This window comes from Cetorhinus maximus, chromosome 12, assembly GCF_964194155.1.
Source record: "Cetorhinus maximus chromosome 12, sCetMax3.hap1.1, whole genome shotgun sequence".
NCBI lineage: Eukaryota > Metazoa > Chordata > Chondrichthyes > Lamniformes > Cetorhinidae > Cetorhinus > Cetorhinus maximus.
In genome coordinates, this window is record NC_135890.1 from 57333741 (window position 1) to 57349251 (window position 15511).

A 15511-nucleotide genomic window follows, 5' to 3' on the forward strand; every position below is an offset into this window, starting at 1 on the left:
GAAGGTGGTGATATTATCTAAGAAAAGTGCTAATTAAGAATGGATGGCAGGATACTCAAGGTACAGCTCTAGTGGGGGTGGGGTGGAAAGACTAACAAGGTATTAGTTGTAGATTTAAAAATAATGGAAATAGGTGGGAAAAGAAAAATCTATATAAATTATTGAAAAAAAAAACAAAAGGGTGGGGGAAGAAACGGGGTGGGGATGGGGGGAGGGGGAGTTTAAGATCTAAAGTTGTTGAATTCAATATTCAGCCCAGAAGGCTGTAAAGTGCCTAGTCGGAAGATGAGGTGCTGTTCCTCCAGTTTGCGTTGGGCTTCACTGGAACAATGCAACAAACCAAGGACAGACATGTGGGCAAGAGAGCAGGGTGGAGTGTTAAAATGGCAAGCGACAGGGAGGTTTGGGTCTTTCTTGCGGACAGACCGCAGGTGTTCTGCAAAGCGGTCGCCCAGTTTGCGTTTGGTCTCTCCAATGTAGAGGAAACTGCATTGGGAGCAACGAATGCAGTAGACTAAGTTAGGGGAAGTGCAAGTGAAATGCTGCTTCACTTGAAAGGAGTGTTTGGGCCCTTGGACGGTGAGGAGAGAGGAAGTGAAGGGGCAGGTGTTGCATCTTTTGCGTGGGCATGGGGAGGTGCCATAGGTGGGGGTAGAGGAGTAGGGGGTGATGGAGGAGTGGACCAGGGTGTCCCGGAGGGAACGATCCCTACGGAATGCCGCCGGGGGGGGTGAAGGGAAGATGTGTTTGGTGGTGGCGTCATGCTGGAGTTGGCGGAAATGGTGGAGGATGATCCTTTGAATGCGGAGGCTGGTGGGGTGATAAGTGAGGACAAGGGGAACCCTATCATGTTTCTGGGAGGGAGGAGAAGGCATGAGGGTGGATGCGCGGGATATGGGCCGGACACGGTTGAGGGCCCTGTCAACGACCGTGGATGGAAAACCTCGGTTAAGGAAGAAGGAGGACATGTTAGAGGAGCTGTTTTTGAAGGTAGCGTCATCAGAACAGATGCGATGGAGGCGAAGGAACTGAGAGAATGGGATGGAGTCCTTACAGGAAGCGGGGTGTGAGGAGCTGTAGTCGAGGTAGCTGTGGGAGTCGGTAGGCTTGTAATGGATATTGGTGGACAGTCTATCACTAGAAATTGAGACAGAGAGGTCGAGGAAGGGAAGAGAAGTGTCAGAGATGGACCATGTGAAAATGATGGAGGGGTGGAGATTGGAAGCAAAATTAATAAATTTTTCCAGGTCCCGATGAGAGCATGAAGCAGCACCGAAGTAATCATCGATGTACCGGAGAAAGAGTTGTGGGAGGGTGCCGGAGTAGGACTGGAACAAGGAATGTTCCACATACCCCATAAAGAGACAGGCATAGCTGGGGCCCATGCGGGTACCCATAGCCACACCTTTTATTTGGAGGAAGTGAGAGGAGTTAAAGGAGAAATTGTTCAGTGTGAGAACAAGTTCAGCCAGACGGAGGAGAGTAGTGGTGGATGGGGATTGTTGGGGCCTCTGTTCAAGGAAGAAGCTAAGGGCCCTCAGACCATCCTGGTGGGGGATGGAGGTGTAGAGGGATTGGACATCCATGGTGAAGAGGGAGTTTAAAATTCACCCCACCCCAGGGCTATCTGTACCTTGTTTGTCCTGCTTTGTACCCTTAATTAGCACATTCCTTTAGATAATATCACCACCTTCAACACCTCTTTGTCCTTTTGTCCGTGGCTTCTTTTGGTTATCGCCACCTATCACTGGCTCTTTACCTAGCTCTTCTTGTCCCAACACCGCCCCCCCCGCCAAACAACCTTATATTTCACCCCTTTCCTATTTTTACTTAGTTCTGTTGAAGGGTCATGAGGACTCGAAACGTCAACTGTGCTCTTCTCCACCGATGCTGCCAGACCTGCTGAGTTTTTCCAGGTATTTTTGTTTTGGATTTCCAGCATCCACAGTTCTTTGCTTTTAAAATTTCAGTTGATTTGTTTCCTGGTGCAGACTTTTTCAACCATTAGTTTGAGAAGGTTATTACTTGTCTGAAGTGAGCTGAGCACTTGGCCCATCCAGCCAAAGTGACTGGTTACCTCTGGAAAATCTACCTCTTGAACTAATTTTCCAGCCTGCTGGATTCACTGGTGTCACCACTAGGAATGTTGTAAACCAAACGTATTGCCATTCTCTCTCATTGATAATTCATACTCTTGAAGGCTGAAGAATTGTGAAATATACTGTTGTTTACACCAAATTCCTTTAATGCTCTGCAGGACATTTTCTCATGAACAGCATCAGGATTATTGCAATTAGATTTAGAGCCCTTGGGTTAGGGAGGGGGAAATTTGGCAGGGCTCTTTTACTCCTCATTGGGATTGTTAGGACATGGAGCAAGTGTCAGATGTCACTAAGGGGCTTGCACATGAATGTCCTCAAAGGTCATGTTGATCTATACTATGGGACCAGGCTGGTGCGGTGGCGGGCGGGGTGAGGGGATTGACAGTCACTGAACTGGCATTGTTCATTTGATCATGCTGCAAACCCTTTATGAAAGGATTTTCTCTGGTGTCTGAAGATTAATTTATGCACACTAGAACTATACTGAATGGCATGTTCCCCTTAAGAATTGTGTGCCCTTTTCTATCATACTGTTTTATTGGAATGTGTTGCCTCTATTACAACATTACTACCATCATTTGCCGTAAACCTGAGCAGGGAAATGGTTTTATGTCTTGCATACCAATAGAGTACATACATTTGTTTTTGTGTACACATATTAGCTTCCAAAATAGCTTTTTTTTGAAGAGAGTATTGAGTGAAGTAACAAATAAACTTCAAAGTTCCCGCCTCCCCCTCCCAGCATTTCTCTGTAGACTGGTTTGATGATCAGCATTGTTCCAGTAGGAGACTTAGCATCTATCCAGCTACACTCCATAAGATAAAAGCAAAAAACTGCGGATGCTGGAAATCCAAAATAAAAATACCTGGAAAAACTCTGCAGGGCGGGGGAGGGTAGAGCTGGATAGAGGGCCAGTGATAGATGGAGATAACGAAAAGATGTCATAGACAAAAGGACAAAGAGGTGTTGAAGGTGGTGGTATTATCTGAGGAATGTGCTAATTAAGGGTAGAAAGCAGGACAAGCAAGGTACAGATAGCCCTAATGGGGGTGGTGTGGGGGTGAAGGAATCGAAATAGGCTAAAAGGTAGAGATAAAACAATGGATGGAAATACATTTAAAAATAATGGAAATAGATGGGGGAAAAAAATATATAAATTATTGGGGAAAAAAAGGGGGAGATCGGAAAGGGGGTGGGGATAGAGGAGAGAGTTCATGATCTAAAATTGTTGAACTCAATATTCAGTCCGGAAGGCTGTAAAGTGCCTAGTCGGAAGATGAGGTGCTGTTCCTCCAGTTTGCATTGAGCTTCACTGGAACAATGCAGCAGGCCAAGGACAGACTTGTGGGCATGAGAGCAGGGTGCAGTGTTGAAATGGCAAGCGACAGGGAGGTCTGGGTCATGCTTGCAGACAGACGAAGGTGTTCTGCAAAGCGGTCACCAGTCTGCGTTTGGTCTCTTCAATGTAGAGGAAACCGCATAGGGAGCAACGAATGCAGTAGACTAAATTGAGGGAAGTGCAAGTGAAATGCTGCTTCACTTGAAAGGAGTGTTTGGGCCCTTGGATGGTGAGGAGAGGGGAAGTAAAGGGGCAGGTGTTGCACCTTCTGCGGTTGCATGGAAAGGTGCCGTGGGAGGGGGTTGAGGAATAGGGGGTGATGGCGGAGTGGACCAGGGAGTCCCGGAGGGAACGATCCCTGCGGAATGCCGCCGGGGGCGGGGGGGGGGGTGAAGGGAAGATGTGTTTGGTGGTGGCATCATGCTGGAGTTGGCGGAGGATGATCCTTTGAATGCGGAGGCTGGTGGGTAGATAAGTGAGGACAAGGGGGACCCTATCATGTTTCTGGGAGGGAGAGGAAGCTGTGAGGGCGGATGTGCGGGAGATGAGCCGGACACGGTTCCAAGAGTTGGAATTCGGTCAGTTTATGACTGTCCTGTCTAGCCATAAATCAACAGTAGAATCTTTAAGATCATTATTTGAGGCAGCCCAGCAGGGGATTTCTGTTTTTTTTTCATTGTCTCTGGGATCCTGTATCCTTTATGACATGAAGGGCTATGAGAATTTTTAGTCTAATACTGCAGTGATTGTAGTTGCCAGCAACTCCTCATCCTTCCTGCTCAGATGCGAGTTGGATGCCCCTTCTCCCATCAAGTGGATAGTTTGAAAACCAAATGATCCAAGGCCAATTACATTGAATAAAATCCTAACAATTCCTGCCCCCTTTTTTTCCTGCAGCAGAGAGACTGGCTTGCTTGCTGTCATGTGAACGAATAATGCTGGGGAAGTCCATGAGTAAAACATTAGATGTGAATGTGTGTTCTTCTATTCATGTGCATATTGGGGAGGTATTTCTCTCAATTGCAAATGTATTTTGACTTGCAGAAACTGACCTGTACAGAATAATTTTGCCTGAGGTATTTTGTGCTCTAAGACTGAGCACTATCTTTAAAAATGGCATATGCAACTGCTAAATCTATTGGGTGCTTTACCAGCCACACACCCCCCCAAACATCCAGAGATGCCAATTGTGCACTTCTCCTGGGTGAGAAACAAATAATTTGGCACAGATGGGGAATGGTACAGTGTGGTGTGAGATCATCGTGCATATCCTCCTCTTACTGCTAATTAAAAGTAGTGGCCCTGTGTGTAGGTATTCTAATGTTGAGCCAGAAAGTGGCATCATGTTGTTGCCATGCTTGGCTCTCACTGTTAATATACTGTTTTGGAATTAGATAAATAGGGCTTCTCCACATGGAGCAAATAAGAATGAGACATCAAGGGCTGCTTTCAAATACCTCCTAGTTGGATGTTGTGTGGCAGCTTAAAGGAAGTCGACTGCCTGCCACCTTTTTGGAAATTAATTTTGCAACAAGGTGGTGTGTGGAATAGTCATAAAGTCTGTGAAACTTTCCTGTTTGAAGTCTGTTTGTAGAAGTTTAGGAAAACTGCAGGTCACATTTATGAAACCCATCCCTCTGGTACAATAACTCTTCCTTTGTCATCTGATTTTATTTTGGATCGATGACTATAACAATTTACATTCGTATAGCAGTTTTAACAATTGTCTTGAGCTTCATGGGGGAAGAAAGCCATTGCTGGAGATCATCTGGCTATGATTGGGCAAGTAAGCATAGAACTAAGTGAAGTATCTGACTGAGCTGGATATGGGAGGAGAGATTTTTGGATGAGAATGTTGGTGTCATAGGTTAAGGACAACAAAGATGCTGTGTGCCACAGTCACATCTGTAATTTTGGTTAGGGCCATTTCAGTGTTGTAATGGGCAGAAACTGTTTCAAACAAAGTTGTGGGAAAGATGAGCATTGACTTGTGAGGTGGCAGCATACTTGAGGTACTAGAAGAGGGAAGTAAGATTGATTTGTAATCTAGTTGTTTTAAAACAGTTCATTTTCGTATTATGAGATGTACTCCAATCAAATGTTACTTTTTTTTATATAGGCATAAATCTGAAAAAAATTTAGGATTTATTGTGTTATGCTTATGTAAAGTGTTTCTGTGCAACGTATGACATTCCTCAGGCACATGTGGATTGAAGAGCTGACTGCTGCCTATAAACAGCGATACTATTTTCGTGTGTCTTCTGACGCATGCAGTACTGTGGCACAGCTGGTGCAATTAATACTGCCTTGCCATAGGTTGCATTCTATTTCTGTTGAGTTTAAACTTTGCTGACTTGGTTTCCAATGCATGTTGATGGGAATTTGGCAAATAAACAGTGGAAAACTGACAATTGTGCATGAATGTCATGGTTGAATTTTCCTCTTGTGGATTGTACGGTATCACATTTATGAAATAGTCTCAGCTCCTCAATTCGTCCAGCCTGCCTAGTTTCTCCCCCCATCCCTCCCTTTTTTAAGATCAAGTGTATAAAACCTTGGGATCCTGCAGGGCTGGTGTAGGAGCAGTACTGTTTAAAAACATTTCTATCAATAATACCTGAACACATCAGTAACTTCATTTCAAAGCTCTGGTACCCTGGCAGGATACACCAAGTAATATTTCCAAGAGATGTAGAAATATTTGGGGGGTTGATCTCTCCTCCTGGTTAGTCTTTGGAATTGTGTAGATAGTCCTACCTATGAGTTTTGAAACTATATTTGTTCCAGCTGGGTTTAAACTAAATTGGTATTTCCACAATATCAGATTTTTCTATCCAATCGATGCAATCTGTCTGAGACTTGGATACCCTCCATCAATGCACCAGAGAGAGAGAGACAGGCAAACCAGTGGCCACCTGTGGCATTTGGATCCTCTTTCGAGTTATCAACAGTCACAGATTGCAACTTCTTTCGAGTACAATCACAGTTCTTGGTTTCCGGGAGTGGGACATGAACCCACAACCCTCTGACTCAAAGGCGAGGGTGCTATGAACTGAGCCACAGCTGACACCTCATTTGGATGTGGTATTTGTGTTAGGACTATCCTAATTAAATTGTTGATTAGTGGCCCCATGATGCATGTTAATTATTTCTAGCACTTGGAGCGTGCTTGATCAATGTATTTTTTTTTTGTCCAGGTGTGTGTCTGCCAGTAATAGTATTTTGACTGGCCTTTTCCTTGTATATTTTACATAGCTGCGCATGAGCATTTTTTAATATAAGATGCAAAATGCAATGTTAAAACATCCCAAGTTTCACACAGTTTAAATTAAATCATTCTAAGGATAAAATCCCTTGTACAGGACTGGTGACATCTTAAAGCGGTATTGTAATGATGGCAGCAGAAGTCTGATGCAAACCCTGAGTCTGACTGCCAATTGCATCAAATTCTAACCATTGCATATTGCACACAACTTATCCACAGCCCATGACGATTGGAAGGGATAAAAATAAAGGGGTACTTAAGGTTGGCAGTTTTCAAAGTTGAAAAGTTGTCTGGATGGGATGCATCTTAAGATACTGAGGCAAGTAAGGGTGTAGATTGCAGAGGCTTGGACCACAGTTTTTGAATCATCTTTGGTTGTGCCAGAGCACTGAGGGATGGAATATTTACAATCCTCATTTTTTTTAAAATAAGGAGCAGAATAAATCCTGCAACTCCCGGGCCTTGGATCCATTAATCTAGGACAAAATTAATTGGCATTTGGAGATGTATGGGCAAATCAGTGGGAGTCAACATGGATTTGTTAAAGGCATCAAGTTTGACTAACATGATTAACGTTTTTGAAGTAAGTGTTGATGAGGGTAATGTGCACAGACAAAAAGCATATTTCAAAAGATGTTTGATTAAAGTATCATGTAATAAAGTTGTTTTTCAGACTGGAGGGTAAGATACAGTAGTGTTCTGCAGGGATCGGTATCAGGATATGTTTTTAATACATATTAATGAGCTGGACTTAGTATACAGGGTATAATTTCAAAATTTGCAGATGACATAAAACCTGGGATTGCAGGAAATAGAAGAGGCTACTAAGGTTTCAGGAGGGCATAGACTGCTGATGTGGGCAGCATCATGGCAGATGAAATTTAATGTAGAGAAGTGTGAAGTGACACAATATGGTAGGAAGAATAAGAGGCAATATGAAAATGGTGCAATTTTAAAGGGGATGCAGGTACAGGAAAACCTGGGAGGTGGTGGTGTATGTTCACAAATCATTCAAGGTGTCAGATGATGTTGAGATGGCTGTTCAACCATATGGAGTCCCGAGCTTTGTTCATGAAGGAATAGAGTATAGAAGCAAGAAATTAATGTTAACCATCTATAAATCACTAGCTAGGCCTTGGCTGTCCTACTCTGAACACCATGCTTTAGGAAGGATGTCATGGTGTTGGAGGGGGTGCAGAAGAGATTTGCTAGCACAGTGCAGGGGTGAGGGAGTTCAATTATAAAAGACATTAATTTATGTGATGCTTCTCATGACCATCCGACATCTCTTATGCTTCACAGCCATTGAAGTTGTTTTTTGTAGTGTAGTCACTGTTGTAATGTAGGAAATGAGACTAGGTTCCTTCGACAGCACCTTCCAAACCCATGACCTATACCACTTAGAAGGACAAGTGCAGCAGATGCATGGCAACACCACTACCTGCAAGTTCCGCCCCACACCATCCTGACTTGGAACTATATTGCTGTTCCTTCACTGTCACTGGTACAAAGTCCTGGAACTCCCTCCTTAACAGCACTGTGGGTGTACCTACACCACATGGACTGCAGCAGTTTAAGAAGCTGGCTCACCACCATCTTAGGGGGTAATTAGGGATGGCAATAAATGCTGGACTAGCCAGCAATGCCCACATCCTGTGAAAGAATATTTTTAAAAGGAAGGGAAATTTTCACACAGCAAACTCCCACAAACAGTAATGTATTGCTGAAAAAAGACATCTGAAGCTTTTCGCCATGCACTCATCAGGACAAATCGCAAAAAAACCAGTGTCCGGGAAAGCAACAACTTTATGCTGTAGGGGAAGAGAATGCTGATTGGTTGGCAAGTGGACTATGATTGGTAAAGGCATTGCCATGGAGAATGCACCACTTAATGGTGACTGACAGTTAAAAGCCAAGCATTGTTTGAAATTTAAACCAAACAGCTTGACTGGTCAAGGCATTGCCCTGAGGAGTGAACCAGCAAATGATCATCACTTATTTTGTTTAGCTGAAACAGGTGCAATGTGTGTACATGTTCTTTCTGTCTGCAAATGAACAGGGCCCTGTGTATTAATATATGTAGCTTCCAGTACATGCAAATGTGCCACATTGCGACCCTGACTGACCATCTTAAATTGGTTGTCAGTGTAATTTTAAGCACATTGAGGATTACTTGGCAAATGTTGTCCAATCACAGAATCACATCTAAGATTGGAGACTGTTCTGAGTTTTGCAAATACGGGCTGGTTGGTCTGTGCCTTGCCCGCTGTGAAAAGTGGAGGGGACATGCTGTTTGATACGATCCGCCAGTCTTTGGGATGTACGACCTAGCCTCTCATTGGCACTGAAATTCATATACCAGGTTACTAATTTGTGTGATGGGCAGAATGTCTTGGCTTAATGGCAGCATCCTATTAGTGGCAAATACCACTGTCAGCAGCTGCTATGCAGTTGCAACAAGGAGTTGTGATCTGGAATGCTCTGCTTGAAAACCTGTTGAAAGCAGATTCAGTAGTTACTTTCAAAAGAGAATTGAATAAATACTTGATTTGGAATCATTTACAGGGCACAGAGCATTGAGAAAAGAATGGAGGTGAGACTAATTGGATAGCTGTGCCAAAGAGCTGGCACAAGTGGGATAGGCTCAGTGACCTCTCTCTGCTGCATCAGTCTAAGGATTAAGAAAGGGCTCTACAAAGAGACTGCCCTGATATTCGACTGGTAATTTACCACTATCTGCTTTGATGTGAACTTTACCTCCATTGTGGGTTCAAATTACTTTTGTTAATATATTCCTATGAAACATGTGTGCCTTCAATTCATTCAATAGCCCACTTGAGCAAATGTGTTGAAATACTTTGCGTTGGTATTTCATGCTGACTTTCATTTTAAAATGTTCAGTTTCTCACTCCTGTCAAGAAAATGCCCTCCTAAGTTTACCCTTATTGTTTTTCTCTTCCCTGCCACTACCACTCCATCCTCAATTCTAGGATATCTAACCGTTGTATAGTCCACACAATATACAATGAGATCAATATTTCTCTTAATTTTCTTTTACAAGTTTAGATTCCTTAGACACCATGGTTCTACTCCCCTGATCAGAGGAGCAGTTACAAGCCCAAAGATTGCGGGTCCCTGTTATACAGCGTGCTCTTTCACTAGACCTGGAACTGACCTCTTGTTTTTGTGCTGTAGTCAGGGGCTGCTGTTACTCCATAGTGCCACTAACTACTTGTCCTTGTTTTGCCTGTAATAAGAATTAGGCAGGCTGTCTACTCTGCGCTGCTGTTGGTAAATAAACCCTAAATTCATTGTTAGCAGAACAAAGACCAACCCTTGCAGGAATTTTGCATCGTGGAACTGCAATGCAAAGTCTCATTTCAGACTTGATGATTGGCACAAAAATCTATATGTTTCATCCAACAGTCTGTTCCTGAACTTGTTCATACAGGACCAAGTCTTAAAGTCTTATTCTCCATCTAATGCCTGTCTTCATTGACTATTCATTTCCAAATCTTAGCCCTAGTTTTTAAATCCCGCCCCCCCCCGATGGTTTTCCTGAAGCCTTGCGCCCCAGCTTTGAGTCTGCACTTTTGTGTCAGCCACCTCATCTGCTCAACCAATAGGACATCCTTCAGCTGCAATATCACACCATTGTATTTTAGAATTCTCTTCCAGAATACAATTGTAATGCTAAATCTCTGTCCATCTCCAAACACTTTCTCAAACTCAACTTCTTCAGCCTTCCTCCCTATCTCGCCCCTAAAATTGTGCAACGTCCAGCTTCACACTTTGTTGAAGCACCTTGGGATATTTCAGTGTTAAAAGTGCTGTATAAGTAGTGGGGGTTAGGTTGTCACTGCAATTGTTACAGTATATTCAAATTAGAGTTTCTCCATTTCTATTAACCACATCTGCCAGTTCCATGTTTCCATTTGAAGGAAAAAATAAGGACAAATGGGCACTCAATTCTGCCAAATTTTCCAGTAGCGCCGTGTATGGATTTAAGGAGAGGATTTATAAAGTGGCCTCCTATCTTGAATACTCTTTTCCCTCCAGGGCTGTTGGACTGTGGGTGGTGTCAATACTCACCAATGGGTTTATAATTGTATTAGCACTCCAGTTGAAAGGCTTCTCAGCACTGTGATATGAATCTGATGCCAATGATTTTTTTTAAAGTTTGTAAAACTGTGCTTAAAAGTGTACTTAATCTGTGGTGGAACTGAGAATGTTTGTTATTTGTGCAGTATCTTGTAAAGGCATTAAGCACTCTGTGGTCAGATATACAAGGCTCCCTATGTTCTTGTAATGTGTCCTGTCTCTCAACTCCAGAAGAGCTTTGTGTACCAGTGCACTGCCTGTGTTTTTCAAGCTTGCTTCTTTTGTGCCTTCTCCAGACCTAGAATTTGGTAAAGAATGTATAAACAGTCTCCTCATCCCTTTTTTCCTGACATTTCCCCATCAGTGAATGATAATGGACATGCAGCATATAAATCCTTTTCAGATGGGGTGTCTTGATATGCTGTCCTGTGCTGATGGCTGAAGATAATTGTTGAGAGGCAGGTTTTGCCACAAGTTTTTTTTTTCCAATTCACAGGATGTGGGCTTCGTTGGCTGGGCCAGCATTTATTGCCCATCCCTAATTGCCCTTGAAGGTAGTGGTGAGTTGCCCTCTCGAACTGCTACAGTCCATGTGGTGTAGGTACACCCACAGTGCTGTTAGGGTGGGAGTTCCAGGATTTTGACCCAGTGACAGTGAAGGAACAGCGATATATTTCCAAGTCAGGATGGTGAGTGACTTGGGGAATTTCCAGGTGTGATGTTCCTATCTATCTGCTGCCCTTGTCCTTCTAGATGGTAGTGGTCGTGGGTTTGGAAGGTGCTTTTGAAGGAGTCTTGGTGAATTCCTGCAGTGCATCTTGTAGATGGTACACACTGCTGCTACTGTGTGTCAGTGGTGGAGGGAGTGAATGTTTGTAGATGTGGTGCCAATCAAGCAGACTGCTTTGTCCTTTGGTGTCAAGCTTCTTGAGTGCTGTGGGAGCTGCACTCATCCAGGCAAGTGGGGAGTATTTCATCACACTCCTGACTTGTGCCTTGTAGATGGTGGACAGGCTTTGGGCAGTCAGGAGGTGAGTTATTCGCTGCAGGATTCCTAGCCTCTGACCTGCTCTTGTAGCCACAGTATTTACATGGCTAGTCCAGTTCTGTTTCTGGTCAATGGTAATCCCCAGGATGTTGATAGTGGGGAATTTGGTGATGGTAATGCCATTGAACATCAAGGGGCGATGACTGACAGGGCCCTTAACCATGTCCGACTCATCTCCCGTGCCTCTGCCTTCACACCTTCCTCTTCCTCCCAGAACCATTATAGGGTCTCCCTTGTCCTTACTTTTCACCCCACCAGCCTCCACATTCAAAGGATCATCCTCCGCCATTTCTGCCAACTCCGGGACTGTTCCCTCCTGGACACCCTGGTCCACTCCTCCATCACTCCCAATACCTCAACCCCCTCCCATGGCCCCTTCCCATGCAATCGCAGAAGGTGCAACACCTGCCCTTTACTTGCCCCCCCACCTCCTCATCTTCCAAGGGCCCAAATACTCCTTTCATGTGAAGCAGCATTTCACTTGCACTTCACTCAACTTGGTCTACTGCATTCGCTGCTCCCAATGCGGTCTCCACTACATTGGAGAGACCAAACGCAGACTGAGTGACCGCTTTGCGGGACACCTTCGGTCTGTTCGCAAGCATGACCCAGACCTTGCTGCCGCTTGCCATTTCAACACACCACCCTGCCCTTATGCCCACATGTCCGTCCTTGGCCTGCTGCAATGTTCCAGTAAAGCTCAACGCAAACTGGAGGAACAGCACCTCACCTTCTGATTAGGCACTTTACAGCCTGCCGGACTTAATATGGAGTTCAACAACTCCAGACCATGAGCTCTCTCTTCTATCCTCACCCCTTTTTGATCCCCCCCCTTTTTTTCAATATTCATTTTTATTTTTTAACATCTATTTTTTCCCACTTATTTTTATTATTTTTAAATTTATTTCCATTTTTATTCATTGTTTTATCCCCAGCTTTTAGCCTATTTTTGATCTTTCTTCCCACCACCGTCCATTCCTCACCCCGACTAGGGCCATCTGTCACTTGCTCATGTTCTTTCCAGCGTGCTTACCCTGGTCTGGCCATTATCACATTCTGCTTTCAAATGTCACCATTAGCACCTCCTTTAGCCAGTACCAGCACCATTAACTTTTGACATTTTTTGTTTATGACGTCTTTTGCAATCTCTCCTTTGCCTCCACCTATCGCTGGCCTTCTATCCAGCTTCACCTGTTCCACCCACTTTAAATAGTATATATTTCACCACATTTCTACTTCCCTTTAGCTCTGAAGAAGAGTCATATGGACTCAATGTTAACTCTGTCTTTCTCGCCACAGATGATATCAGACCTGCTGAGTTTTTCCAGCATTTTTTTGTTTTTGGATCAAGGGGCAATGGTTGGATTCTTTCTCTTGTTGGAGATGGTCATTGCCTGGCACTTGTGTGATGCGAATGTTACTTGCCACTGAACTCCAATAACCACAACCATCTTCCTTTGTGCCAGGTGTGACTCCAACCAATGGAGAGTTTTCCCCCCGATTCCCATTGACTCCAGTTTTGCTGGGGCTCCTTGATGCCATACTGTCAAATGCTGCCTTGATGTTAAGGTCTGTCACTCTCGCCTCACCTCGGGAGTTTAGCTCTTTTGTCCATGTTTGAACAAAGGCTGTAATGAAGTCAGGAGCTGAGTGGCCCTGGCGGAACCCAAACTGGGCATCAGTGAGCAGGTTATTGCTAAGCAAGTGCCACTTGATAGCACGGTTGATGACCCCTTCATTACTTTACTGATGATCGAGAGTAGACTGATGGGGTGGTAATTGGCCAGGTTGGATTTGTCTTGCTTTTTGTGTACAGGACATAGCTGGGCGATTTTCCACATAGCCAGGTAAATGCCAGTGTTGTAGGTGTACTGCAACAGCTTGGCTCGGAGCGCGGCAAGTTCTGCAGCACAAGTCTTCAGTACTATTGCCAGAATATTGTCAGGGTCCATAGCCTTTGCAGTATCCAGTGCCTTCAGCCGTTTCTTGATATCACGTAGAGTGAATTGAATTGGCTGAGGCATCTGAGATGCTGGGGACCTCCGGAGGAGGCTAAGATGGATTGTTCACTCGACACTTCTGGCTGAAGATTGTAGCAAAAGATTATAGCAAATGCTTTAGCCTTATCTTTTTCACTGATGTGCTGGGCTCCCCCATCATTGAGGACGCGGATATATGTGGAGCCTCCTGCTTCAGTGAGTTGTTTAATTGTCTGCCACTGCATGTGGCAGGATGGCAGAACTTAGATCTGATCTGTTGGTTGTGGGATTGCTTAGCCCTGCCTATCACTTGCTGTTTGGCACACAAGTAGTCCTGTGTTATAGCTTCACCAGGTTGACACCTCATTTTTAGGTTTGCCTGATGCTGCTCCTGGCATGCCCTCCTGCACTCCATTGAACCAGGGTTGATGCCCTGGCTTGATGGTAATGGTAGAGTGGGGAAATGCTGGGCCATGAGGTTACAGATTGTGTTAAAGTGCAATTCAGTTGCTGCTATTGGTCCACAGTGCCTTATGGGTGCCCAGTTTCGAGTTGCTAGATCTGTTCGAAATCTATCCCATTTAGCATGATGGTAGTGCCAAACAACACAATGGAGGGTATCCTCAATGTGGAGGCGGGACTTCTTCATCTCCACAACGACTGTGCAGTGGTCGCTCCTACCGATACTGTTATGGACAGATGCATCTGCGGCAGGCAGGTTGGTGAGGATGAGGTCAAATGTGTTTTTCCCTCTTGGTTCCCTCACCACCTGCCGCTGACCCAGTTTAGTAGCTATGTTATTTAGGTCTCAGCCAGCTCGGTCAGTAGTGGCGCTACTGAGCCACTCTTGGTGATGGACGTTGAAATCCCCCATCTAGAGTACATTCTGTGCCCTTGCCACCCTCAGTGCTTCCTCCAAGTGGTGTTCAACATGGAGGAGCACTGATTCATCGGGTGGGGGTGACATGTAATCAGCAGGAGGTTTCTTTGCCCATGTTTGACCTGATGCCATGAGACTTCATGGAGTCCGGAGTCAATGCTGAGGTCTCCCATGGCAACTCGCTTCCAACTGTATACCACTGTGCCGCCACCTCTGCTGGGCCTGTCCTGCTGGTGGGACAGGACATATTCTGGGATATACCCATAATGCACCACAGACAGCAAAGATGGAAATTGAGCCTTTCTTTTGATGCTGTGAAGTCATCCATATTTCACAACCATACAGCAAGGTGCTGAGAATACAGGCCTTATAAACCAGCTTCATTCCTTGCCCCTCTTGGTATGCTATTAACTAATTCTAACTTTAAACAATCTGCACTGCACTGGACTGTACATGTAACCCTTCCAATCAGTCTGGACTGAAATCAGAATTTGTGTAGTAAATTGCACTCCTTAAGTGCCCAGTTTTAAACTTTGGGTTTCCTGAAATTTTAAGTGCTGGATAACTGAGTGCAACTGACTTACAAATTTAGATCAGTTACAACCATTCTGTCCCAGCTCAAGTGTGTTGCTTGGCAATAGGATCTTGTGGAAACTGGGCACCAAGTGTGTATTTAAACATAGCATTCAATTTATTTGTGATCTTCACGTACCAAGAATTCAGCAAAGCAGCTCTGTGCTGTTCAGCAGGAGCGCTATAATTTGTAACTGAGCACAGGTGGTAAAATTGTTATTTT

General features: G+C 44.4%; 1 protein-coding gene across 1 annotated transcript in view; it reads left to right on the forward strand.

Annotated features, from left to right (window-relative positions):
- The window catches only part of LOC144687471 (diphosphoinositol polyphosphate phosphohydrolase 2-like), a 61522-nt gene that overhangs the window by 26389 nt on the left and 19622 nt on the right, over nt 1-15511 (forward strand). The gene's annotated exons all lie outside the window — the stretch shown is intronic.